At 46.2% G+C, this 26861-nt stretch overlaps 2 long non-coding RNA genes across 3 annotated transcripts in view; one reads left to right on the plus strand and one right to left on the minus strand.

Annotated features, from left to right (window-relative positions):
* LOC140483509 (uncharacterized) overlaps positions 1 to 24868 on the minus strand; it is a 113018-nt gene extending 88150 nt beyond the window's left edge. Inside the window, exon 1 of the long non-coding RNA XR_011962001.1 lies at positions 24703 to 24868. This is a non-coding gene — a long non-coding RNA (uncharacterized lncRNA). The remainder of the gene's footprint in view (positions 1 to 24702) is intronic.
* A 133-nt stretch (positions 24869 to 25001) lies between these two features.
* LOC140483510 (uncharacterized) overlaps positions 25002 to 26861 on the plus strand; it is a 57961-nt gene continuing 56101 nt past the window's right edge. For both annotated transcript variants that reach the window (XR_011962002.1, XR_011962003.1), the window contains exon 1: positions 25002 to 25239. This is a non-coding gene — a long non-coding RNA (uncharacterized lncRNA). The remainder of the gene's footprint in view (positions 25240 to 26861) is intronic.

Raw genomic sequence — 26861 nt, forward strand, 5'->3', positions numbered from 1 at the left:
CACATAGTACTTCCTCAGAACCGCAGATAGTGCTTGCTGAATACCACAGAAAGTACTCCCTCAGTACCTCAGAAAGTACTCCCTCAATACCGCATTTCGAGCTTCCTCACTTTCTCAGATAGTGCACACTCAATACCTCAGAAATGGCTCCCACAGTACCTCAGATAGTGCACCATCAGTACATCAAAAAATGCTCCCTCAATACCTCAGACAGTGCACGCTCAATAACTCAGATAGTGCTTCCTCAGTAACTCAGGTAGTGCTCCCTCAGTTTTCTTTTTGTGCTTCCTCAATACATCAGAAAGTGTTTCCTCAGTACCACAGGTCGTGCACTCTCAATAGCTCAGATTGTGCTCCCTCAATACCTCAGAAAGCCCTCGCTCAATACCTCAGAAGGAGCACCCTCAATACCTCGGAATGTTCTCCCCCAATACCTCAGATAGTGCTCCCCCATGCCTTAGATACTGCTCCCTCAATACCTCAGATAGTGCTTCCTCAGTACCTCAGAATGTGCTCCCTCAGTACCTAGAAAATTGCTTCTTCAATACCTCAGAAAGTGCTCCCTCAACACCTCAGATAGTGTTCCCACAGTTCCTCACATAGTGCTTGCTTAATACCTCAGAAAGTACTCCCTCAGTACCTCAGATAGTGCTTCCTCAGTATCTCAGAAAGTGCTCCCTCAGTACCTCAGATAGTGCTTCCCCAGCAAATGAAATGGTGCTTCCTCAATACTTCAGAAAGTGCTCCCTCAATACCACAGATAGTGCTTCCTCAGTACCTCAGATAGTTCTCGCTCAATACCTCAGAAAGTACTCCCTCAGTACCTCAGAAAGTACTCCCTCAATACCTCAGATAGTGCTTCCTCAGTTCCTCAGATAGTGCACATCCAAGACCTCAGAAAGGGCTCCCTCAGTACCTCAGATAGAACGTCCCTCATTACCTCAGATAGTGCTCACTCAATACCTCAGATAGTGCTCCCTGAGTACCTTAGCCAGCGAACCTTCAATACAACAGAAAATGCTCCATCAATACCTCAGATAGTACACCCTCAGTACCTCAGAAGGTCCTCCCTCACTACCACAGAAAGTGTTCTCTCAATACCTCGGATAATGCTTCCTAAGTACCTCAGAAAATGCTCACTCAATACTTTAGATAATGCTCACTCAATACCTCAGATAGTGCACACTCTGTACCACAGAAATTGCTCCCTCAGTACCTCAGACAGTGCTTCCTTAATACGTCAGAAAGTGCTCCCTCAGTACCTCAGATAGTGCTTCCTCAATGCCTCAGAAAATACTCGCTCAATACCTCAGAAGGAGTTCCCTCAATATCTCAGATAATGCTCCCTCAATACCTCAGTAATTGCTCCTTCAATACCACAGAAAGTACTCTCTCAATACCTCAGATAGTACACCTGCAATACCTCAGAAAGGGCTTCCTCAGTACCACAGAAAGTTCTCCTTCACTACCTCAGATAGTGCTCTCACAGTACCTCAGATAATGCTCCCTCAGTATGTCGGATAATGCTTCCTCAGTACCTAAGATAGCGCTCCCTCAATACCTCATATAATGCTCCCTCAATACCTCAGAAAATGTTCACTCAATACCTCATAAAGTGCTCCCTCAGTACTTCAGAAGATTGCTCCCTCAATACCTCAGAAAGTTTTCCTCAATACCTCAGATAGATCTCCCTCAATACCTCAGAGAGTGCTTCCTCAGTACATCAGATACTGCCTCCTCAATACCTCAGATAGTGTTCCTCAATACCTCAGATAGATCTCCCTCAAAACCTGAGATATTGCTCCCTCAGTAGCTCAAATAGTGCTTGCTCAATACCTCAGAAAGTCCTCCCTCCATACCTCAAATAGTGCTCCCTCAATACCTCAAAAAGAGCTCCTTTCATCCTTCAGAAAGTGCTCCCTCAGTACCTCAGGTCGTGCTTCCTCAATACCTCAGAAAGTGCTCCCTCAATACCTCAGATAGTCTGTCCTCAGTACCTCAGATAGTGCTTCCCCAGTACCTTAGAAAGCCTTCCCTCAGTATCTCAGATAATTTTCCCTCACTACCTCAGAAAGCGATCCCTGAATACCTCAGATAGTGTTCCCACAGTTCCTCAGATGGTGTTTCCTCAGTTCCTCAGATAGTGCACCCTCAATACCTCAGACAGTGCTTCCTCAGTATCTCAGATAGTTCAACCACAGAAAGTGCTCCCTCAGTACCTCAGATAATGCTCCCACAGTATGTCAGATAATTCTTCCTCAGTACCTCAGGTAGTGCTTCCTCAGTACCTCAGAAAGTGCTTCCTCAGTACCTTAGAAAGCGCTCCCTCAGTATGTCAGATAATGTTCCCTCAACACCTCAGATAGTGCTTCCTCACTATCTCAAAAAGCGCTTCCTCAATACCTCAGATAGCGCTCCCTCAATATCTCAGATCGTCCTTCTTCAGATCCTCAAAAACTGCTCCTCCAATACCTCAGATAGCGCTTCCTCAATACCTCAGAAAGTGCACCATTAATACCTCAGAAGGTGTTCCCTCAGTACCTCAGAAAGTGCTCCCTCAGTACCAAAGAAAGTGCTCCCTCAGTACCTCAGATAATGCTCCCTCAGTATGTAAGATAATGCTTCCTCAGTACCTCAGATAGTGCTTTCTCAATACCTCAGAAAGTGCTCCCTCAATACCTCAGATAGTTCTCACTCAATACCTTACAAAGTGCTCGCTCAATACGTCAAATAGTGCACACTCTGCACTTCAGGCAGTGCTTCCTCACAACTCAGAAATTACTCCCTCAATATGTCGGACAGTGCTTCCTTAATACGTCAGAAAGTGCTCCCTCAGTACCTCAGATAGTGCTTCCTCAATAACTCAGAAAATACTCGCTCAATACCTCAGAAGGCGCTCCCCCAATACCTCAGATAGTGCTCCCTCAATACCTCAGTAATTGCTCCCTCACTACCTCAGAAAGTGCGCCCTCAATACCTCAGATAGTGCACCCGCAATACCTCAGAAAGTGCTTCCTCAGTACCACAGAACGTGCTCCCTCAATACCTCAGATAATGCTCCCTCAGTACCTTAGAGATTGCTTCATCACTACCTCAGATAGCGCTTCCTCAATACCTCAAAAAGTGCACCCTTAATACCTCAGAAAGTGCTCCCTCAGTACCACAGGTAATGCTCCCTCAAAATCTCAGATAGTGCTTCCTCAATACCTCAGAAGGTGCTCCCTCAATACCTCAGAATGTGCTCCCTCAATACCTCACATAGTGCTCACCCATACCTAAGATAGTGCTCCCTCAATACCTCAGCTAGAACTCCCTTTATACCACAAAAAGTGTTCACGCAATACCTCCGATAGTGCACCCTCAATACCTCAGAAAGTGCTTCCTCAGTACCAAAGAAAGTGCTCCCTCAGTATTCAGATAATGCTCCCTCAGTATGTCAGATAATGCTCCCTCAGTACCTCAGATAGTGCGTCCTCAATACCTCAGAAAGTGCTCCCTCAATACCTCAATACCTTACAAAGTGTTGCTCAATACGTCAGATAGTGCACACTCTGTACTTCAGGCAGTGCTTCCTCACAACTCAGAAATTGCTGCCTCAATATGTCGGACAGTGCTTCCTTAATATGTCAGAAAGTGCTCCCTCACTACCTCAGATAATGCTTCCTTAATACCTCAGAAAATACTCGCTCAATACCACAGAAGGAGCCCTCCAAATACCTCAGGTAGTGCTCCCTCAATACCTCAGTTATTGCTCCCTCACTACCTCAGAAAGTGCTTCCTCAATACCTCAGTAAGTGCTCCCTAAATACCTGAGATATTGCACCCTCAATGCCTCAGATAGTGCTTGCTGAATACCTCAGACAGTACTCCCTCTGTATCTCAGAATGTTCTCCCTCAATACCTCAGAAAGTGCTCCCTCAGTACCACAGATAATGCTCCCTCAATAGCTCAGATAGTGCTTCTTCAATACCTCAGAAAGTGCTACCTCAGTACTCATATAATGCTCACTCAATGGCTCAGAAAGTGCTCACTCAATACCTCAGAAAGTGCTCCCACAGTACATCAGATAGTGCTCCCTCAATACTTCAGATAGTGTTCCTCAATACCTCAGATAGATCTCCTTCAATACCTCAGAGAGGGCTCGCTCAGTGCCTCAGGCAATGCTTGCTCAATACCTCAGAAAGTGCTCCCTCAGTACCTCAGAGAGTGCTTCATCAGTACATCAGAAAGTGCTTCCTCAATACCTCAGTAGGTGCTCCCTAAATACCCGAGATATTGCACCCTCAATGCCTCAGATAGTGCTTGCTGAATACCTCAGACAGTACTCCCTCAGTATCTCAGATAGTGCTTCCTCAATACCTCAGAAAGTTCTTCCTCAATACCTCAGAAACTACTCCCTCAGTACCTCAGAACGTACTCCCTCAATACCTCAGATAGTGCTTCCTCAGTTCCTCAGATAGTGCACACCCAATACGTCAGAAAGGGCTCCCTCTGTACCTTAGATTGTCAGTCCCTCAATACCTCAGATAGTGCTCCCTGAATACCTTAGACAGCGCACCTTCAGTATCTCAGAAAGTGCTCCATCAATACCTCAGATAGTACACTCTCAATACCTCAGAAAGTGCTCCCTTAATCCCTCAGATAGTGATCCCTCAATACCTTCAGATAGTGTTCCTCAATACCTCAGATAGATCTCCCTCAATACCTCAGAGAGTGCTGCCTCAGTACCTCAGGCAATGCTTGCTCAATACCTCAGAAAGTGCTCCCTCACTACCTGAGATATTGCTCCCTCAGTACCTCACTTAGTGCTTGCTCAATACCTCAGGAAATGCACCCTCAGTACCTCAGATAGTGCTTCCTCAATACCTCAGTAAGTGCTCCCTCAATACCCGAGATATTGCACCCTCAGTACCTCAGATAGTGCTTGCTCAATACCTCAGACAGTACTCCCTCAGTACCTCAGATAGTGCTCCCTCAATACCTCAGAAAGTGCTCCATCAGTACCTCAGATAGTGAACCCTCAATACCTCAGAAAGTGCTCCCTCACTACCACAGAAAGTGATCCCTCAATACCTCAGTAATTGCTCCCTCACCACCTCAGAAAGTGCTCCCTCAATACCTCAGATAGTGCACCCTCAATACCTCAGTTATTGCTCCCTCACTACCTCAGAAAGTGCTCCCTCACTACTTCAGATTGTGCACTCTCAATACCTCAGAAAGTGCTTCCTCAGTACCACAAAAAGTGTTCCCTCAGTACCTCAGAAAATACTCCATCAGTATGTCAGATAATCCTCCCTCAGTACCTCAGATAGTGCTTCCTCACTACCTCAGATAATGCTCCCTCTGTACCTTAGAAAGTGCTTCATCACTACTTCAGATAGCGCTTCCTCAATATCTCAAAAGGTGCACCCTCAATACCTCAGAAAGTGCTCCCTCAAAACATTAGAAAATGCTCCCACAATACCTCAGTAAGTACTCCGTCAATACCTCAGATAGTGCTCACTCAATACTTCAGAAAGTGCTCCCTCAATACCTCAGATAGTGCACCCTCAATACCTCAGAAAGTGCTTCCTCAGTACTTCAGATAGTGCACACTCTGTACTTCAGGGAGTGCTTCCTCAGTACTCAGACAGTGCTCGCTCAATAACTAAGATAGTGCACACTCAATACCTCAGATAGTGCTCCTTCAGTATCACAGAAAGTGCTCCCTCAGTACATCAGATAATGCTCCCTCAGTATGTCAGATAATGCTCTCTTAGTCCCTCAGATATTGCTTCCTCAGTACCTCAGAAAGTGCTCCCTCCATACCTCAGAGAGTTCTCACTCAATATCTTAGAAAGTGCTCCCTCAATACGTCAGATAGTGCACACTCTGTACTTCAGGCAGTGCTTCCTCACAACTCAGACATTGCTCCCTCAATAGGTCGGACAGTGCTTCTGTAATACGTCAGAAAGTGCTCCCTCTGTACCTCAGATAATGCTCCCTCAGTACATCAGAGATTGCTTCGTCAGAACCTCAGAAAGTGCTGCCTCAATACCTCAGATAATGTTCCATCAGTATGTCAGATAATGCTTTCTCAGTACCTCAGATAGTGCTTCCTCCGTACCTCAGAAAGTGCTCCCTCAATACCTCAGAAAGTGCTTCCTCAGTACCTCTGATAATTGTCCCTCAGTACCTTAGAGAGTGCTTCATCACTACCTCAGATAGCGCTTCCTCAATACCTCAAAAGGTGCACCCTTAATACCTCAGAAAGTGCTCCCTCAGTACCTCAGAATGTGCTCCCTCAATACCTCAGTTAGTGCTCCCCCATACCTAAGATAGTGCGCCCTCAATAACTCAGAAAGGGCTCCCTCAATACCTCAGATAGTGCTCCCTTTATACCTCAAAAAGTGTTCACGCAATACCTCAGAATGTGTTCCCTCAATACCTCCGATAGTGCACCCTCAATACCTCAGAAAATGCTTCCTCAGTACCACAGAATGTGCTCCCTCAGTACATCAGATATTGCTCCATCAGTATGTCAGATAATGCTCCCTCAGTACCTCACAAATTGCTTCCTCAATACCTCAGAAAGAGCTCCCTCAATACCTCACATAGTACTTCCTCAGAACCGCAGATAGTGCTTGCTGAATACCACAGAAAGTACTCCCTCAGTACCTCAGAAAGTACTCCCTCAATACCGCATTTCGAGCTTCCTCACTTTCTCAGATAGTGCACACACAATACCTCAGAAATGGCTCCCACAGTACCTCAGATAGTGCACCATCAGTACATCAGAAAATGCTCCCTCAATACCTCAGATAGTGCACGCTCAATAACTCAGATAGTGCTTCCTCAGTAACTCAGGTAGTGCTCCCTCAGTTTTCTTTTTGTGCTTCCTCAATACATCAGAAAGTGCTTCCTCAGTACCACAGGTCGTGCACTCTCAATAGCTCAGATTGTGCTCCCTCAATACCTCAGAAAGCCCTCGCTCAATACCTCAGAAGGAGCACCCTCAATACCTCGGAATGTTCTCCCCCAATACCTCAGATAGTGCTCCCCCATGCCTTAGATACTGCTCCCTCAATACCTCAGATAGTGCTTCCTCAGTACCTCAGAATGTGCTCCCTCAGTACCTAGAAAATTGCTTCTTCAATACCTCAGAAAGTGCTCCCTCAACACCTCAGATAGTGTTCCCACAGTTCCTCACATAGTGCTTGCTTAATACCTCAGAAAGTACTCCCTCAGTACCTCAGATAGTGCTTCCTCAATATCTCAGAAAGTGCTCCCTCAGTACCTCAGATAGTGCTTCCTCAGCAAATCAAATAGTGCTTCCTCAATACTTCAGAAAGTGCTCCCTCAATACCACAGATAGTGATTCCTCAGTACCTCAGATAGTTCTCGCTCAATACCTCAGAAAGTACTCCCTCAGTACCTCAGAAAGTACTCCCTCAATACCTCAGATAGTGCTTCCTCAGTTCCTCAGATAGTGCACACCCAAGACCTCAGAAAGGGCTCCCTCAGTACCTCAGATAGAACGTCCCTCATTACCTCAGATAGTGCTCACTCAATACCTCAGATAGTGCTCCCTGAGTACCTTAGCCAGCGAACCTTCAATACAACAGAAAATGCTCCATCAATACCTCAGATAGTACACCCTCAGTACCTCAGAAGGTCCTCCCTCACTACCACAGAAAGTGTTCTCTCAATACCTCGGATAATGCTTCCTAAGTACCTCAGAAAATGCTCACTCAATACTTTAGATAATGCTCACTCAATACCTCAGATAGTGCACACTCTGTACCTCAGAAATTGCTCCCTCAGTACCTCAGACAGTGCTTCCTTAATACGTCAGAAAGTGCTCCCTCAGTACCTCAGATAGTGCTTCCTCAATGCCTCAGAAAATACTCGCTCAATACCTCAGAAGGAGTTCCCTCAATATCTCAGATAATGCTCCCTCAATACCTCAGTAATTGCTCCTTCAATACCACAGAAAGTACTCTCTCAATACCTCAGATAGTACACCTGCAATACCTCAGAAAGGGCTTCCTCAGTACCACAGAAAGTTCTCCTTCACTACCTCAGATAGTGCTCTCACAGTACCTCAGATAATGCTCCCTCAGTATGTCGGATAATGCTTCCTCAGTACCTAAGATAGCGCTCCCTCAATACCTCATATAATGCTCCCTCAATACCTCAGAAAATGTTCACTCAATACCTCATAAAGTGCTCCCTCAGTACTTCAGAAGATTGCTCCCTCAATACCTCAGAAAGTTTTCCTCAATACCTCAGATAGATCTCCCTCAATACCTCAGAGAGTGCTTCCTCAGTACATCAGATACTGCCTCCTCAATACCTCAGATAGTGTTCCTCAATACCTCAGATAGATCTCCCTCAAAACCTGAGATATTGCTCCCTCAGTAGCTCAAATAGTGCTTGCTCAATACCTCAGAAAGTCCTCCCTCCATACCTCAAATAGTGCTCCCTCAATACCTCAAAAAGAGCTCCTTTCATACTTCAGAAAGTGCTCCCTCAGTACCTCAGGTCGTGCTTCCTCAATACCTCAGAAAATGCTCCCTCAATACCTCAGATATTTCTCACTCAATACCTTACAAAGTGCTCGCTCAATACGTCAAATAGTGCACACTCTACACTTCAGGCAGTGCTTCCTCACAACTCAGAAATTACTCCCTCAATATGTTGGACAGTGCTTCCTTAATACGTCAGAAAGTGCTCCCTCAGTACCTCAGATAGTGCTTCCTCAATAACTCAGAAAATACTCGCTCAATACCTCAGAAGGCGCTCCCCCAATACCTCAGATAGTGCTCCCTCAATACCTCAGTAATTGCTCCCTCACTACCTCAGAAAGTGCGCCCTCAATACCTCAGATAGTGCACCCGCAATACCTCAGAAAGTGCTTCCTCAGTACCACAGAACGTGCTCCCTCAGTACCTCAGATAATGCTCCCTCAGTACCTTAGAGAGTGCTTCATCACTACCTCAGATAGCGCTTCCTCAATACCTCAAAAAGTGCACCCTTAATACCTCAGAAAGTGCTCCCTCAGTACCACAGATAATGCTCCCTCAATAGCTCAGATAGTGCTTCCTCAATACCTCAGAAGGTGCTCCCTCAATACCTCAGAATGTGCTCCCTCAATACCTCACATAGTGCTCACCCATACCTAAGATAGTGCTCCCTCAATACCTCAGCTAGTACTCCCTTTATACCACAAAAAGTGTTCACGCAATACCTCCGATAGTGCACCCTCAATACCTCAGAAAGTGCTTCCTCAGTACCAAAGAAAGTGCTCCCTCAGTATTCAGATAATGCTCCCTCAGTATGTCAGATAATGCTCCCTCAGTACCTCAGATAGTGCTTCCTCAATACCTCAGAAAGTGCTCCCTCAATACCTCAGATAGTTCTCACTCAATACCTTACAAAGTGCTTGCTCAATACGTCAGATAGTGCACACTCTGTACTTCAGACAGTGCTTCCTCACAACTCAGAAATTGCTCCCTCAATATGTCGGACAGTGCTTCCTTAATATGTCAGAAAGTGCTCCCTCACTACCTCAGATAATGCTTCCTTAATACCTCAGAAAATACTCGCTCAATACCACAGACGGAGCCCTCCAAATACCTCAGGTAGTGCTCCCTCAATACCTCAGTTATTGCTCCCTCACTACCTCACAAAGTGCTCCCTCAATACCTCAGATAGTGTTCCCACAGTTCCTCAGATAGTGTTTCCTCAGTTCCTCAAATAGTGCTCCCTCAATACCTCAGAAAGAGCTTCTTCCATACCTCAGGAGTACCCTCAATACCTCAGAGAGTGCTCCCTCAATACTTCAGATAGTGTTCCTCAATACCTCAGATAGATCTCCCTCAATACCTCAGAGAGTGCTCCCTCAGTACCTCAGGAAATGCTTGCTCAATACCTCAGAAAGTGGTCCCTCAATACCTGAGATATTGCACCCTCAGTACCTCAGATAGTGCTTCCTCAATACCTCAGTAAGTGCTCCCTCAATACCTGAGATATTGTACCCTCAGTACCTCAGATAGTGCTTGCTCAATACCTCAGACAGTACTCCCTCAGTATCTCAGATAGTGCTTCCTCAATACCTCAGAAAGTGCTCCCTCAGTACCTCAGAGAGTGCTTTCTCAGCAAATCAAATAGGGCTTCCTCAATACCTCAGAAAGTGCTCCCTCAATACCTCAGATAGTGCTTCCTCATTACCTCAGATACTGCACACCCAATACCTCAGAAAGGGCTACCTCAATACCTCAGATAATCCGTCCCTCATTACCTCAGAAAGTGCTCCCTCAATTCCTCAGATAGTGCTCCCTCAATACCTCAGATAGTGCTCCCTCAATACCTTTGCCAGCGCACCTTCAGTATCTCAGAAAATGCTCCATCAATACCTCAGATAGTACACCCTCAGTACCTCAGAAAGTGCTCCCTCACTACCTCAGAAAGTGTTCCCTCATTACTTCAGGTAGTGCACCCTCAATACCTCAGAAAAGCCTCCCTCAATACCTCAGATAGTGCACCCTCAATACCTCAGATAGTGCACCCTCAATAACTCAGATAGTGCTTCCTAAGTCCCTCAGAAGGTTCTCCCTCAATACCTCAGAAAGTGCTCCCTCAATACTTTAGAAAATGCTCCCACAATACCTCAGTAAGTGCTCCCTCAATACCTCAGATAGTGCTCACTCAATACCTCAGAAAGTGCTTCCTCAGTACCTCAGATAGTGCTTCCTCAGTACCTCAGATAGAGCTTCCTCAATACTTCAGAAAGTGCTCCCTCAGTATTTCAGATAGTGCACTCTCTGTACTTCAGGCAGTGCTTCCTGAGTACTCAGACAGTGCTCCCTCAATACCTCAGATAGTGCACCCTCAATACCTCAGAACGTGCTTCCTCAGTACCTCAGATAGTGCTTCCTCAGTACCTCAGATAGAGCTTCCTCAATACTTCAGAAAGTGCTCCCTCAATACCGCAGATAGTGCTTCCTCAGTATCTCAGATAGTTCTCGCTCAATACCACAGAAAGTACTCCCTCAGTACCTCAGATCGTGCTTCCTCAGTTCCTCAGATAGTGCACACCCATTACCTCAGAAAGTGCTCCCTCAATACCTCAGATAGTACTCCCTGAATACCTTAGCCAGCACACCTTCAGTACCTCAGAAAATGCTCCAACAATTCCTCAGATAGTACACCCTCAGTACCTCAGAAAGTGCTCCATCACTACAACAGAAAGTTGCTCCCTCATCACCTCAGGTAGTGCACCCTCAATACTTCAGAAAGTGCTCACTCAATACTTTAGATAATGCTCACTCAATACCTCAGAAAGTGCTCCCTCAATACTTAAGCTAGTGCACTCTCTGTACTTCAGGCAGTGCTTCCTCAGTACTCAGACAGTGCTCCCTCAATAGCTCAGATAGTGCACACTCAGTACCTCAGACAGTGCTTCCTTAATACGTCGGACAGTGCTTCCTCAATACGTCAGAAAGTGCTCCCTCAGTACCTCAGATAGTACTTCCTCAATACCTCAGAAAATACTTGCTCCATACCTCAGAAGGAGCTCCCTCAATACCTCAGATAGTGCTCCCTCAATATCTCAGTAATTGCTCCCTCAATACCTCAGAATGTGCTCCAACAATACCTCAGATAGTGCACCCTCAATACCTCAGACAGTGCTTCCTCAGTATCTCAGATAGTTCAACCACAGAAAGTGCTCCCTCAGTACCTCAGATAATGCTCCCTCAGTATGTCAGATAATTCTTCCTCAGTACCTCAGGTAGTGCTTCCTCAGTACCTCAGAAAGTGCTCCCTCTATACCTCAGAAAATGCTTCCTCAGTACATTAGAAAGTGTTCCCTCAGTATGTCAGATAATGTTCCCTCAACACCTCAGATAGTGCTTCCTCACTACCTCAGAAAGCGCTCCCTCAATACCTCAGATAGCACTCCCTCAATATCTCAGATCACGCTTTTTCAGATCCTCAAAAATTGCTCCTCCAATACCTCAGATAGCACCTCCTCAATACCTCAGAAAGTGCACCATTAATACCTCAGATATTGCTCCCTCAATACCTCAGTAATTGCTCCCTCAATACCTCATAAAGTGTTCCCTCAATACCTCAGATAGTGCTCACTCAATACCTTACAAAGTGCTCCCTCAATACGTCAGATAGTGCACACTCTGTACTTCAGGCAGAGCTTCCTCACAACTCAGAAATTGCTTCCTCAATATGTTGGACAGTGCTTCCTTACTACGTCAGAAAGTGCTCCCTCAGTGCCTCAGATAGTGCTTCCTCAATAACTCAGAAAATACTCGCTCAATACCTCAGAAGGCGCACCCCAATACATCAGATAGTGTTCCCTCAATACCTCAGTAATTGCCCCCTCACTACCTCAGAAAGTGCTCCCTCAATACCTCAGATACTGCACCCGCAATACCTCAGAAAGTGATTCCGCAGTACCACAGAAAGTGCTCCCTCAGTACCTCAGATAATGCTCCCTCAGTACCTTAGAGAGTGCTTCATCACTTCCTCCGAGAGCACTTCCTCAATACCTCAGAAAGTGCTCCCTCAGTACCTCAGAAAGTGGTCCCTCAGTACCACAGATAATGCTCCCTCAATAGCTCAGATAGTGCTTCCTCAATACCTCAGAAGGTGTTCCCACAATACCTCAGAATGTGCTCCCTCAATACCTCAGATAGTGCTCCCCCATACCTAAGATAGTGCTCCCTCAATACCTAAGGAGTGCTCCCTTTATACCACAAAAAGTGTTCACGCAATACCTCAGAAAGTGTTCCCGCAATACCTCCGATAGTGCACCCTCAATACCTCAGAAAGTGTTTCCTCAGTACCAAAGAAAGTGCTCCCTCAGTACCTCAGATAATGCTCCCTCAGTATGTCGGATAATGCTCCCTCAGTACCTCAGATAGTGCTTCCTCAATACCTCAGAAAGTGCTCCCTCAATACCTCAGATAGTTCTCACTCAATACCTTACAAGGTGCTCGCTCAATACGTCAGATAGTGCACACTCTGTACTTAAGGCAGTGCTTCCTCACAACTCAGAAATTACTCCCTCAATATGTCGGACAGTGCTTCCTTAATACGTCAGAAAGTGCTCCCTCAGTGCCTCAGATAGTGCTCCCTCAATAACTCAGAAAATACTCGCTCAATACCACAGAAGGCGCTCCCCCAATACGTCTGATAGTGCTCCCTCAATACCTCAGTTATTGCTCCCTCACTACCTCAGAAAGTGCACCCTCAATACCTCAGAAAGTGCTTCCTCAGTACCTCAGATAGTGCTTCCTCAGTACCACAGAAAGTGCTCCCTCAGTACCTCAGATAATGCTCCCTCAGTACCTTAGAGAGTGCTTCATCACTTCCTCCGCTAGCGCTTCCTCAATACCTCAAAAAGTGCACGCTTAATACCTCAGATGTCCTCCCTCAGTACCACAGAAAGTGTGCTCCCACAGTACCACAGATAATGCTCCCTCAATTGCTCAGATAGTGCTTCCTCAATACCTCAGAAGGTGCTCCCTCAATACCTCAGAATGTGCTCCCTCAATACCTCAGGTAGTGCTCCCTTTATACCACAAAAAGTGTTCCCGCAATACCTCCGATAGTGCATCCTCAATACCTCAGAAAGCACTCCCTCAAAACCTCAGAAAGTGCTTCCTCAGTATAACAGAAAGTGCTCCCTCAGTACCTCAGATAATGCTCCCTCAGTATGTCAGATAATGCTTCCTCAATATCTCAGAAAGTGCTCCCTCAATACCTCAGATAGTCCTCACACAATACCTTAGAAAGTGCTCCCTCAATACCTTAGAAAGTGCTCCCTCAGATAGTGCACACTCTGGACTTCATGCAGTGCTTCCTCACAACTCAGAAATTGCTCCCTCAATATGTCGGACAGTGCTTCCAAATACGTCAGAAAGTGCTCCCTCAGTACCTCAGATAATGCTTCCTCAATACCGCAGACAATACTCGCTCAATACCACAGAAGGAGCTCCCCAAATACCTCAGATATTGCTCCCTCAATACCTCAGTAATTGCTCCCTCAATACCTCATAAAGTGTTCCCTCAATACCTCAGATAGTGCTCACTCAATACCTTAGAAAGTGCTCCCTCAATACGTCAGATAGTGCACACTCTGTACTTCAGGCAGTGCTTCCTCACAACTCAGAAATTGCTCTCTCAATACGTCAGACAGTGCTTCCTTAATACGTCAGAAAGTGCTCCCTCTGTACCTCAGATAATGCTCCCTCAGTACCTCAGAGAGTGCTTCATCAGAACCTCATAAAGTGCTGCCTCAATACCTCAGATAGTGCTTCCTCAATACCTCAGAAAGTGCACCCTTAATACCTCAGAAAGTGCTTCTTCAGTACCACAGATAATGCTCCCTCAATACCTCAGAGTGTGATCCCTCAATACCTCAGATAGTGCTCCCCCATACCTTAGATAGTACTCCCTCAATATCTCAGAAAGTTCAACCTCAATACCTCAGATAGTGCTCTCTCATTTCCTCAGAGAGTGCTCCCTCAATACCTCAGATAGTGTTCCTCAATACCTCACATAGATCTCCCTGAAAACCTCAAAGAGTGCTCCCTCAATACCTCAGGCAGTGCTTTCTCAATACCTCAGAAAGTGCTCACTCAGTACCTTAGGCAGTGCTTCCTGAGTACCTCAGAAAGTGTTCCTCAATACTTGAGTTATTGAAAACTCAGTACCTCACGGAGTGCTTCCGCAATACCTCAGAAAGTGCTCCCTCAATACCTCAGATAGTGTTCCTCAATACCTTTGATGGATCTCCCGCAATACCTCAGAAAGTGTTCCCTCGATACTTGAGATATTGCTCCCTCAGTACCTCACATAGTGCTTCCGCAATACCTCAGAATGTACTCCCTCAGTACCTCAGAAAGTACTCCCTCAATCCCTCAGATAGTGCTCCCTCAATACCTCAGATAGTGCACTGCCAGTACCTCAGAAAATGGTCCTTCAATACCTCCGAAAATGCTCCCTCACTACCTCAGATAGTGCACCCTCAATAACTCAGATAGTGCTTCCTCAGTACCTCAGATAGTGCTTCCTCAGTACCTCAGATAGTGCTCCCTCAGCACTCACATTGTACTTCTTCAATACCTCAGAAAGTGCTTCCTCGGTACCACAGATAGTGCACACTCAGTACGTCAGCAAGTGCTCCCTCAGTACCTCAGAAGGAGCACCCACAATACTTCAGGAAGTGCTCCCTCAATATCTCAGATAGTGCTCCCCATGCCTTAGATTTTGCTCCCTCAATACCTCAGAAAGTGCTAATTCAGTACTTCATATAATGCTCACTCAATAGCTCAGAAAGTGCTCACTCAATACCTCAGAAAGTGCTACCTCAGTACATCAGATAGTGCTCCCTCAGTTCCTCAGATAGTGCTCCCTCAATACTTCAGATAGTGTTCCTCAATACCTCAGATATATCTCCCTTAATACCTCAGAGAGTGCTCCCTCAGTACCTCAGGAAATGCTTGCTCAATACCTCAGAAAGTGCTCCCTCAGTACCTCAGATACTGCACACCCAATACCTCAGAAAGGGCTACCTCAGTACCTCAGATAGTCCGTCCCTCATTACCTAAGAAAGTGCTCCCTCAATTCCTCATATAGCGCTCCCTCAATACCTCAGATAGTGCTCCCTCAATACCTTTGCCAGCGCACCTTCAGTACCTCAGAAAATGCTCCATCAATACCTCAGATAGTACACCCTCAGTACCTCAGATAGTGCTCCCTCAATACCGCAGGTAGTGCACCCTCAATACCTCAGGTAGTGCACCCTCAATAACTCAGATAGTGCTTCCTAAGTCCCTCAGAAGGTTCTCCCTCAATACCTCAGAAAGTGCTACCTCAATACTTTAGAAAATGCTCCCACAATACCTCAGTAAGTGCTCCCTCAATACTTCAGATAGTGCACTCTCTGTACTTCAGGCAGCGCTTCCTCAGTACTCAGACAGTGCTCCCTCAATACCTCAGATAGTGCACCCTCAATACTTCAGAAAGTGCTTCCTCAGTACCACAGAAAGTGCTCCCTCAGTACCTCAGATAATGCTCTCTCAGTATGTCAGATAATGTTCCCTCAATACCTCAGATAGTGCTTCCTCACTACATCAGAAAGCGCTCCCTCCAAACCTCAGATAGTTCTCCCTCAATATCTCAGATCGCGCTTCCTCAATACCTCAGAAAGTGCACAATTAATACCTCAGATAGTCTCCCTCAGAACCTCAGATAGTGCTCCCTCAGTTCCACAGATAATGTTCCCTCAATACCTCAGAAAGTGCTCCCTCAGTACCTCATAACGCTCCCTCAATATCTCAGAAAGTGTTCACTCAATACCTCAGAAAGTGCACCTTCAGTACTTCAGAAAATTGTTTCCTCAATACCTCAGACAGTGCTCCCTCAATACCTCAGAAAGGGCTCCCTCAGTACCTCAGATAGTGCACCATCAGTATCTCAGTTCATGCACCCTGAGTACCTCAGAAAATGCTCCCTCAATACCTCAGAAATGGCTCTCTCAATACCTCACATAGTGCACCGTCAATACCTCAGATAGTGCTTCCTAAGTACCTCAGAAGGTGCTCCCGCAGTACTGCAGAAAGTGCTCCCTCAATACCTCTGATAATGCTCCCAAATTACCTCAGAAAGTGCTCACTCAATACCTGAGAAACTGCTTCCTCAATACCTAGATAGTGCTCCATCAATACCTCAGATAGTACTCCCTCAATACCTCAGGAAGTGCTCCCTCAATACCTCAGACAGTACTCCATCAATACCTCAGAAAGTGCTCCCTCAATACCTCAGATAGTCCTCACTCAATACCTTAGAAAGTGCTCCCTCAATACGTCAGATAGTGCACACTCTGTACTTCAGGCAGTGCTTCCTCACAACTTAGAAATTGCTCCCTCAATGCGTCGGACAGTGCTTCCTTAATACGTCAGAAAGTGCTCCCTCAGTACCTCAGATCGTGCTTCCTCAATACCTCAGAAAATACTCGCTCAATACCTCAGAAGGAGCTCCCCCAATACCTCAGATAGTGCTCTCTCAACACCTCAGTTATTGCTCCCTCAATACCTCAGAAAGTGCTCCCTCAATACCTCAGATAGTGCACTCTCAATACCTCAGAAAGTGCTTCCTCAGTACCACAGAAAGTGCTCCCTCAGTACCTCAGATAATGCTCCCTCAGTACCTTAGAGAGTGCTTCATCACTACCTCAGATAGTGCTTCCTCAATACGTCAGATAGTGCACACTCTGTACTTCAGATAATGCTCCCTCAGTACCTTAGAGAGTGCTTCATCACTACCTCAGATAGTGCTTCCTCAATACCTCAAAAAGTGCACTATTAATACCTCAGAAAGTGCTCCCTCAGTACCTCAGAAAGTGCTCCCTCAGTATCACAGATAATGCTCCCTCAATAGCTCAGATAGTGCTCCCTCAATACTTCAGAAAGTGCTCCCTCAGTAACTCATATAATGCTCCCTCAATTTTGCAGAAAGTGTTCACTCAATACCTCAGAAAGTTCACCTTCAGTACTTCAGAAAAATTGTTTCCTCAATACCTCAGAAAGTGCTCCCTCAATATCTCAGATTGTGCTCCCTCAGTACCTCAGATAGTGCTCCCTCAATACCTCAAAAACAGCTCCTTCCATACCTCAGAAAGTGCACCCTCACTACCTCAGAAAGTGTTCCCTCTATACCTCAGAGAGTGTTCCTCAATACCTCAGATAGATCTCCCTCAATACCTCAGAGAGTGCTCCCTCAGTACATCAGATTGTGCTCCCTCAATACCTGAGACATTGCTCCCACAGTAGCTCAGAATGTGTTTGCTCAATAACTCAGAAAGTGCTCCCTCCATACCTCAGATAGTGCTCCCTCAGTACCTCAGATAGTGCTTTCTCAATACCTCCGAAAGTGCTCTCTCAGTAACTCAGAGAGTGCTTCCTCAGTAAATCAAATAGTGCTCCCTCAATTCTTCAGAAAGTGCTCCCTCAATACCTCAGATATTATTCCTCAGTACCTCAGATAGTGCTTGCTCAATACCTCGGAAAGTACTACCTCAGTACCTCAGAAAGTACTCCCTCAATACCTCAGGAAGTGCAACATCAGTACCTCAGATCCTGCTCCCTCAATACCTCGGATAGTGCACCATCAGTATCTCAGAAAATGCTCCCTCAATACCTCAGAAAATGCTCCTTCAAAACCTCAAATAGTGCACCCTCAGTACCTCAGAAAATGTTCCCTCAATATCTCAGAAAAGGCTCTCTCAATACCTCACATAGTGCACCGTCAATATCTCAGATAGTGCTTCCTAAGTACCTCAGAAGGTGCTCCCGCAGTACTGCAGAGAGTGCTCTCTCAATACCTCAGATAATGCTCCCTCAATACCTCTGATAATGCTCCCTCATTACCTCAGTACCTAGATAGTGCTTCATCAATACCTCAGATAGTGCTCACTCAATACCTTAGAAAGTGCACGCTCTATATGTTAGAAAGTGCTCCATCAGTACCTCAGATGGAGCTTGCTCAATACCTCAGAAAGTGCTCCCTCAATACCTCAGAATGTGCTCCCTCAATACCTCAGATAGTGCCCCCCCATACCTAAGATAGTGCTCGCTCAATACCTCAGAATGTGCTCCCTCAATACCTCAGATAGTGCACATTCTGTACTTCAGGCAGTGCTTCCTCACTACTCAGACAGTGCTCCCTCAATACCTCAGATAGTGCACACTCAGTACCTCAGAAATTGCTCCCTCAGTACCTCAGACACTGCTCCCTCAGTACCTCAGACACTGTCTGACAGTGGTTCCTCAATACGTCAGAAAGTGCTCCCTCCGTACCTCAGATCGTGCTTCCTCAACACCTCAGAAAATACTCGCTCAATACCTCAGAAGGAGCTCCCCAAATACCTCAGATAGTGCTCCCCCAATACCTCAGTAATTGCTCCCTCAATACCTCAGAATTCTCCCTCAATACCTCAGAAAGTGCTCCCTCAGTACCTCAGATAATGCTCCCTCAATACCTCAGACAATGCTCCCTCAATACCTCAGATAGTGCTACTTCAGTACCTCAGAAAGTGCTCCCTCAATACCTCAGAATGTGCCCCGTCAATACCTCAGATAGTGCTCCCACAATACCTCAGATAGTGCTCCCTCAGTACCTCATATAATGATCCCTCAATATCTCAAAAAGTGTTCACTCAATACCTCAGAAAGTGCTCCCTCAATACCTCAGATAGCGCTCCCTCAGTACCTCAGATAGTGCTCCCTCAATACTTCAAAAAGAGATCCTTCCATATCTCAGAAAGTGCTCCCTCAATACCTCAGAACATGTTCCTCAATATCTCAGATAGATCTCCCTCAATACCTCAGGTAGTGCTTCCTCAATACCTCAGAAAGTGCTCCCTCAGTACCTCTGCTTCCAAAGTACCTCAGATAGTGCCTCCTCATTACCTCAGAAAATGCTCCCTCAAAATTTGAGAAAGTGCTCCCTCAGTAGCTCAAATAGTGCTTGTTCAATACCTCAGATAGTGCTCCCTCAATACCTCAAAATGAGCTCCTTCCATACCTCAGAATGTGCTCCCTCAATACCTCAGAAAGTGTTCCTCAATACCTCAGATAGTGCACACTCAGCACCTCAGAGGGTGCTCCCTCAGTACCTCAGACAGTGCTTCCTCATTACCTCAGAAAGTACTCCCTCAATACCTGAGATATTGCTCTCTCAGTAGTTCAGATAGTGCTTCCTCAATACCTCAGAAAGTGCTCCCTCAGTACCTCAGATAACGCTTCCTCAGTACCTCAGATAGTGCTTCCTCAGTACCTCAGATAATGCTCCCTCAGTATCTCAGTTAATGTTCCCTCAGTCCCTCAGATAGTGCTTCCTCACTACCTCAGAAAGTGCTTCCTCAATACCTCAGATAGCACTCCCTCAATACCTCAGATCATGCTTCTTCAGATCCTCAAAAAGTGCTTCCTCAATACCTCAGATAGCGCTTCCTCAATACCTCAGAAAGTGCACCATTAGTACCTCAGAAAGTGCTCCCTCAATACCTCAGAAAGTGCTCCCTCAGTACCTCAGAAAGTGCTCCCTCAAAACCTCAGATAGTGCTTCCTCAATACCTCAGAAAGTATTCCCTCAATACCTCAGAATGTGCTCCCTCAATACCTCCTTGCTCCCTATACCTTAGATAGCACTCCCTCAATACCTGAGAAAGTGCTCCCTCAATACCTCATATAATGCTCCCTCAATATCTCAGAAAGTGTTCACTCAATACCTCAGAAAGTGCGCCTTCAGTACGTCAGAATATTGCTTCCTTAAAATCTCAGAAAGTGTTCACTCAATATCTCAGATAGTGCTCCCTCCATACCTCAGATAATGCCTCCTCAATACCTCAGAAAGTGCTCCCTCAAAACCTGAGATATTGCTCCCTCAGTAGCTCAAATAGTGCTCCCTCAATACCTCAAAAAGAGCTCCTTTCATACCTCAGAAAGTGCTCCCTCAATACCTCAGAAAGTGTTCCCTCAATACCTCAGATAGTGTTCCTCAATACCTCAGATAGATCTCGCTCAATACCTCAGAGGGTGCTCCCTCAGTACCTCAGGTCGTGCCTCCTCAATACCTTAGAATGTGCTCCGTCAGTACCTCAGAGAGTGCTTCCTCAGTACATCAGACAATGCTTCCTCAATACCTCAGAAAGTGCTCCCTTCATACCTGAGACATTGCTCCCTCAGTACCTCACATAGCGCTTTCTCAATACCTCAGAAAATGCTCCCTCAGTACCTCAGACAGTGCTTCCTCAGTAAATGAAATAGTGCTTCCTCAAACCTAAGAAAGTGCTCCCTCAATACCTCAGATATTACTTCCTCAGTACCTCAGATAGTGCTTGCTCAGTACCTCAGAAAGTACTCCCTCAGTACCTCTGAAAGTACTGCCTCAATACCTCAGAAAGGGCTCCCTCAGTAGCTCAGATAGTGCACCCTCAGTACCTCAGAAAATGCTCCCTCAATACCTCAGAAAAGGCTCTCTCAATACCTCACATAGTGCACTTTCAGAATCTCAGATAGTGCTTCCTAAGTACCTCAGAATGTGCTTCTGCAGTACTGCAGAAAGTGCTCCCTCTGATAATGCTCCCTCATTACCTCAGAAAGTGCTCACTCAATACCCCAGAAACTGCTTCCTCAGTACCGAGATAGTGCTCCATCAATTCCGCAGATAGTACTCTCTCAATGCCTCAGAAAGTGCTCACTCAATACCTTAGAAAGTGCTCCCTCAATACCTGAGATATTGCTTCCACAGTAGCTCAGATAGTGCTTTCTCAATGCCTCAGAAAGTGCTCCCTCAGTAACTCAGAGAATGCTTTCTCAGTTAATCAAATAGTGCTCCCTCAATACCTCAGATATTATTCCTCAGTACCTCAGAGAGTGCTTGCTCAATACCTCGGAAAGTACTCCCTCAGTACCTCAGAAAGTACTCCCTCAATACCTCAGAAAGGTCTCCCTCAGTAACTCAGATAGTGCACCCTCAGTACCTCAGAAAATGCTCCCTCAATACCTCAGAAAAGGCTCCCTCAATACCTCACATAGTGCACCGTCAGTACCTCAGATAGTGCTTCCTAAGTACCTCAGAAGGTGCTCCCGCTGTACTGCAGAAAGTGTTCCTTCAATACCTCTGATAATGCTCCCTAACTACCTCAGAAAGTGCTCACTCAATACCTGAGAAACTGCTTACTCTGTACCTAGATAGCGCTCCATCAATACCACAGATAGTACTCCCTCAATACCTCAGAAAGTGCTCCCTCAATACCTCAGATAGTGCTCACTGAATAACTTAGAAAACGCACCCTCTATATGTCAGAAAGTGCTCCCTCATTACCTCAGATAGTGCTAACTCAATACCTCAGAACATGCTCCCACAGTACCTCAGACATTGCATACTCAGTCCCTCAGATAGTGCACCCTCAATACGTCATAAAGTGCCGCCTCAGTACATCTGATACTGCTCCCTCACTACCTCAGAAATTACTCGCTCAATACCTCAGAAAGTGCCCCCTCAATACCTCAGATAGTGCACACTCTGTACTCCAGGCAGTGCTTCCTCACAACTCAGACAGTGCTCCCTCAATACCTCAGATAGTGCACACTCAGTACCTCAGACAGTGCTCCCTCAATACCTCAGATAGTGCATACTCAGTACCTCAGAAATTGCTCCCTCAGTACCTCAGACAGTGCTTCCTTAATACATCAGAAAGTGCTCCCTCAATACCTCAGATAGTGCATACTCAGTACCTCAGAAATTGCTCCCTCAGTACCTCAGATAGTGCTTCCTCAATACCTCAGAAAATACTCACTCAATACCTCAGAAGGTGCTCCCCCAATACCTCAGATAGTACTCCCTCAATACCTCAGTAATTGCTCCCTCACTACCTCAGAAAGTGCTCCCTCAATACCTCAGATAGTGCACCCGCAATACCTCAACAAGTGCTTCCTCAGTCCCACAGAAAGTGCTCCCTCAGTTCCTCAGATAATGGTCCCTCAGTATGTCAGATAGTGCTCCCTCAGTACCTCAGATAGTGCTCCCTCAGTACCTCAGATAATGCTCCCTCAATACCTCAGATAATGCTCCCTCAATACCTCTGATAGTGCTTCCTCAATTCCTCAGAAAGTCCTCCCTCAATACCTCAGAAGGTCCACCCTCAATACATCAGATAGTGCTCCACCATACCTAACATAGTGCTCCCTCAAAACCTCAGAAAGTGCTCTCTCAATACCTCATATAATGCTCCCTCAATATCTCAGAAAGTGTTCACTCAATACCTCAGAAAGTGCTCCCTCAGTACCTCAGAAAATTGCTTCCTCAATAAATCAATGTGCTCCCTCAATACCTCAGATAGTGCTCCCTCAGTACCTCAGATAGATCTCCCTCAATACCTCAGAGAGTGCTCCCTCAGTACCTCTGGTAGTGCTTCCTCAATGCCTCAGAAAGTGCTCCCTCAGTACCTCAGAGAGTGCTTCCTCAGTCCCTCAGATAGTGCTTCCTCAATACCTCAGAAAGTGCTCCCTCAAAACCTGAGATATTGCTCCCTCAGTAGCTCAAAAAGTGCTTGTCCAATACCTCAGAAAGTGCGCCCTCCATACCTCAGAAACTGCTCCCTGAATACCTCAAAAAGAGCTCCTTCCATACCTCACAAAGTGCTCCCTCAATACCTCAGAAAGTGTTCCCTCAATAACTCAGATAATGTTCCTCAATACCTCAGATAGATCTACCTCAATACCTCAGTGGGTGCTCCCTCAGTACCTCAGAGACTGCTTCCTCAGTCCCTCAGATAGTGCTTCCTCAATACCTCTGAAAGAACTCCCTCAGTACCTCAGAAAGGGCTCCCTCAGTACCTCAGATAGTGCACCTTCAGTACCTCAGAAAATGCTCCCTCAATACCTCAGAAAAGGCTCTCTCAATACCTCACATAGTGCACCGTCAATACCTCAGATAGTGCTTCCTAAGTACCTCAGAAGGTGCTCCAGCAGTACTGCAGAAAGTGCTCCCTCAATACCTCTGATAATGCTCCCTCATTGCCTCAGAAAGTGCTCACTCAATACCTGAGAAACTGCTTCCTCAGTACCTAGATAGTGCTCCATCAATACCTCAGATAGTACTCCCTCAATACCTCAGAAAATGCTCCCTCAATACCTCAGATAGTGCTCACTCAATACCTCAGAAAGTGCACCCTCTATATGTCAGAACGTTCTCCCTCAGTACCTCAGATAGTGCTAACTCAGCACCTCAGATAGTGCTTCCTCAATACCTCAGAAAGTCCTCCCTCAATACGTCAGAAAGTGCTCCCTCAGTACATCTGATACTGCTCCCTCAATACCTCAGAAATTACTCGTTCAATACCTCAGAAAGTGCCCCCTCAATACATCAGATAGTGCACACTCAGTACCTCATACAGTGCTTCCTCAGTACCTCATACAATGCTCCCTCAATAGCTCAGATAGTGCTTCCTCAACACCTCAAATAGTGCTCCCTCAGTACCTCAGAACACGCTCCCTCAGTTCCTCAAATAGTGTTCCCTCAGTACTCACATGGTGCTTCCTCGTTACCTCAGATAGTACTCCCTCAATACCTCAGAAAGCACTCATGCAATACCTCAGAAGGAGTACCGTCAATACCTCAGACAGTGCTCCCTCAATACCTCAGATAGTGCACACTCAGTACCTCAGAAAGTCACCCCTCAGTACCTCAAATAGTGCTCCCTCAATACCTCAGAAAGTACTCGCTCAATTCCTCAGATAGTGCACACTCAGGACCACAGAAAGTGCTCTCTCAAACCTCAGAAAGTGCTCCCTCAGTACCTCAGGTAGTGCTTCCTTAATACCTCAGAAAGTGCTCCCTCAGTACCTCAGAGAGTTTTTCCTCATTACATCAGATAGTGCTTGCTCAATACCTCAGATTGTGCTCCCTGAATACCTCAGATAGTGCTTCCTCAAATCCTCAGAAATTGATCCCTCAATACCTCAGATAGTGCTTCCTCAATACCTCAGAAAGTGCACCCTTAATATCTCAAAAAGTGCTCCCTCGGTAGCTCAGAAAGTGCTCCCTCAGTACCTCAGAATGTGCCCCCTCATTACCTCAGATAGTGCTTCTGTGAAGGGAGGGGGAGAAAGAGACAGAGAGAAAGTTCACCTTTCAATCCAGTGATTTCTGCGCGAAAGTTCCTTCAGAACAGACCGTTTTGAGGAAGAGTCACTTGGAATGCGAATTGTTCCTCTCTTCACTGTTGCTACCTGCTGTATTGTGCTGAATTTCCCCACCATCTGTTGACTTGAGAACTTGATCTCATTCATGCATCACTGAGTAATTCAGTCTGTGTTCAATGCCCTGAGGCTGCTACTGTTGAAAGTTGACAAACAGGTTTAAGGCTGTGGTAAAATCAATGACTGCAGATGCTGGAAACCAGATTCTGGATTAGTGGTGCTGGAAGAGCACAGCAGGTGTGCAGGTTTAAGGCTGTGTAAGGTATTGTATTCGGAGTGCGGGCTACATGGGAGAACAGATACAGAACAAAGGCACACCGAAATGTTAGGTCTGAGCTGTTCCTTCTGAACTAACATCACAAAGTTACATTGATCAGGATCTTTGTGAAGTGCCTTTATCAAGTGACTCTTCCTCAAAACAGTTTGTTCTGAAGGAACTTTCCTGCAGAAATCACTGGATTAAAAGGTAAACTTTCTCTCTGTCTCTTTCTCCCTCTCCCCTCAGAGATGCTGCCGGACAAGCTTAGCTTCTTCAGCAATCTCTGTATTGATGTTTCAGGTCTCTAGCGTGTCCGTACAGATTGATTTTAGTGTTGAATTCTCAAGCTTGCTCTGTTCAAGGGATTGAATCCCTCGGCTACAAAGGGGGGTCAGTTACCTCAGCTAACAGGTTCATGATGCCAACATTGTTGGCTCAATCTCTATCATGACCTCTCCCCTCACCTGAGGTGTGTGACCCACCAGGCCTCTCTCTCTGACAAGACAGCAGCTCTCAGGTCCTCCTGGTCTATAATAACTTCCCAACTTTAAAAAGGGCACTCCAGTAAGAGAGCTCTTTACATGGTGCAGGTCAAACTCCTGGAGCTCCCTCCCTAACATCACTGTGGGACACCCAAGGACTGCAGCAGGAGAGTACACCCCACCCCCACCTTCCAGGCAACTATTAGAGGGGGTGGGAATCACATACAAGCCACATTTGAAAATAAGTTTTATAACAGGGTCACGGTGGATGTTCACTAACTCTGTTTCTTTACCTCTGTTCAAATCAGCGAAATGAAGAAGCAAAGGGTCAGTTGAAAATGACAATGATATCCTTTCGTAGGTTGGTGTTTATTAGAGTTTGAATCGACAGTATGAATGTTTGAGCACTTATTCAAGGGCATGCAGGTAGCTGCCAGAGGAAGTGATGGGGGCTGGTATAATTGCGACATTTCAAAGGCATCAGGATGAGTATGTGAATAGGAAGGGTTTAGAGGGATATCAGCCAAGTGCTAGCAAATGGAATAAAATGAGATGAGAATATCTGGTTGGTATGGACAAGTTGGATAGGAGGGTCTGGTTCCATGCTCTGCATCTCTGTGACTCTGTGCCTCTGAATAATCTATTGCAGAGAGTTTCAGACAGGCCTTGGTTTGTGTGTCTCTCTCATGCTTCCTCAGAATCTGCAAACCCTATGTCTCCATATTTCCCAAGAAATAAAGAGGGTCAGTACCGAGGGAGTGCTGCACAGTCAGAGGGTCAGGACTGAGGGAGTGCTGCACTGTCAGTGGGTCAGCACTGAGGGAGTGCTGCACTGTCAGAGAATCAGTACTGAGGGAGTGTCACACTGTCAGAGGGTCAGTACTGAGGGAGTGCTGCACTGTCAGTGGGTCAGCACTGAGGGAGTGCTGCACTGTCAGTGGGTCAGTACTGAGGGAGTGCTGCACTGTCAGTGGGTCAGCACTGAGGGAGTGCTGCACTGTCAGTGGGTCAGTACTGAGGGAGTGCTGCACTGTCAGTGGGTCAGCACTGAGGGAGTGCTGCACTGTCAGTGGGTCAGCACTGAGGGAGTGCTGCACTGTCAGAGAATCAGTACTGAGGGAGTGTCACACTGTCAGAGGGTCAGTACTGAGGGAGTGCTGCACTGTCAGTGGGTCAGCACTGAGGGAGTGCTGCACTGTCAGTGGGTCAGTACTGAGGGAGTGCTGCACTGTCAGTGGGTCAGCACTGAGGGAGTGCTGCACTGTCAGTGGGTCAGTACTGAGGGAGTGCTGCACTGTCAGTGGGTCAGCACTGAGGGAGTGCTGCACTGTCAGTGGGTCAGCACTG

This window comes from Chiloscyllium punctatum, chromosome 12, assembly GCF_047496795.1.
Source record: "Chiloscyllium punctatum isolate Juve2018m chromosome 12, sChiPun1.3, whole genome shotgun sequence".
Classification (NCBI taxonomy): Eukaryota; Metazoa; Chordata; class Chondrichthyes; order Orectolobiformes; family Hemiscylliidae; genus Chiloscyllium; species Chiloscyllium punctatum.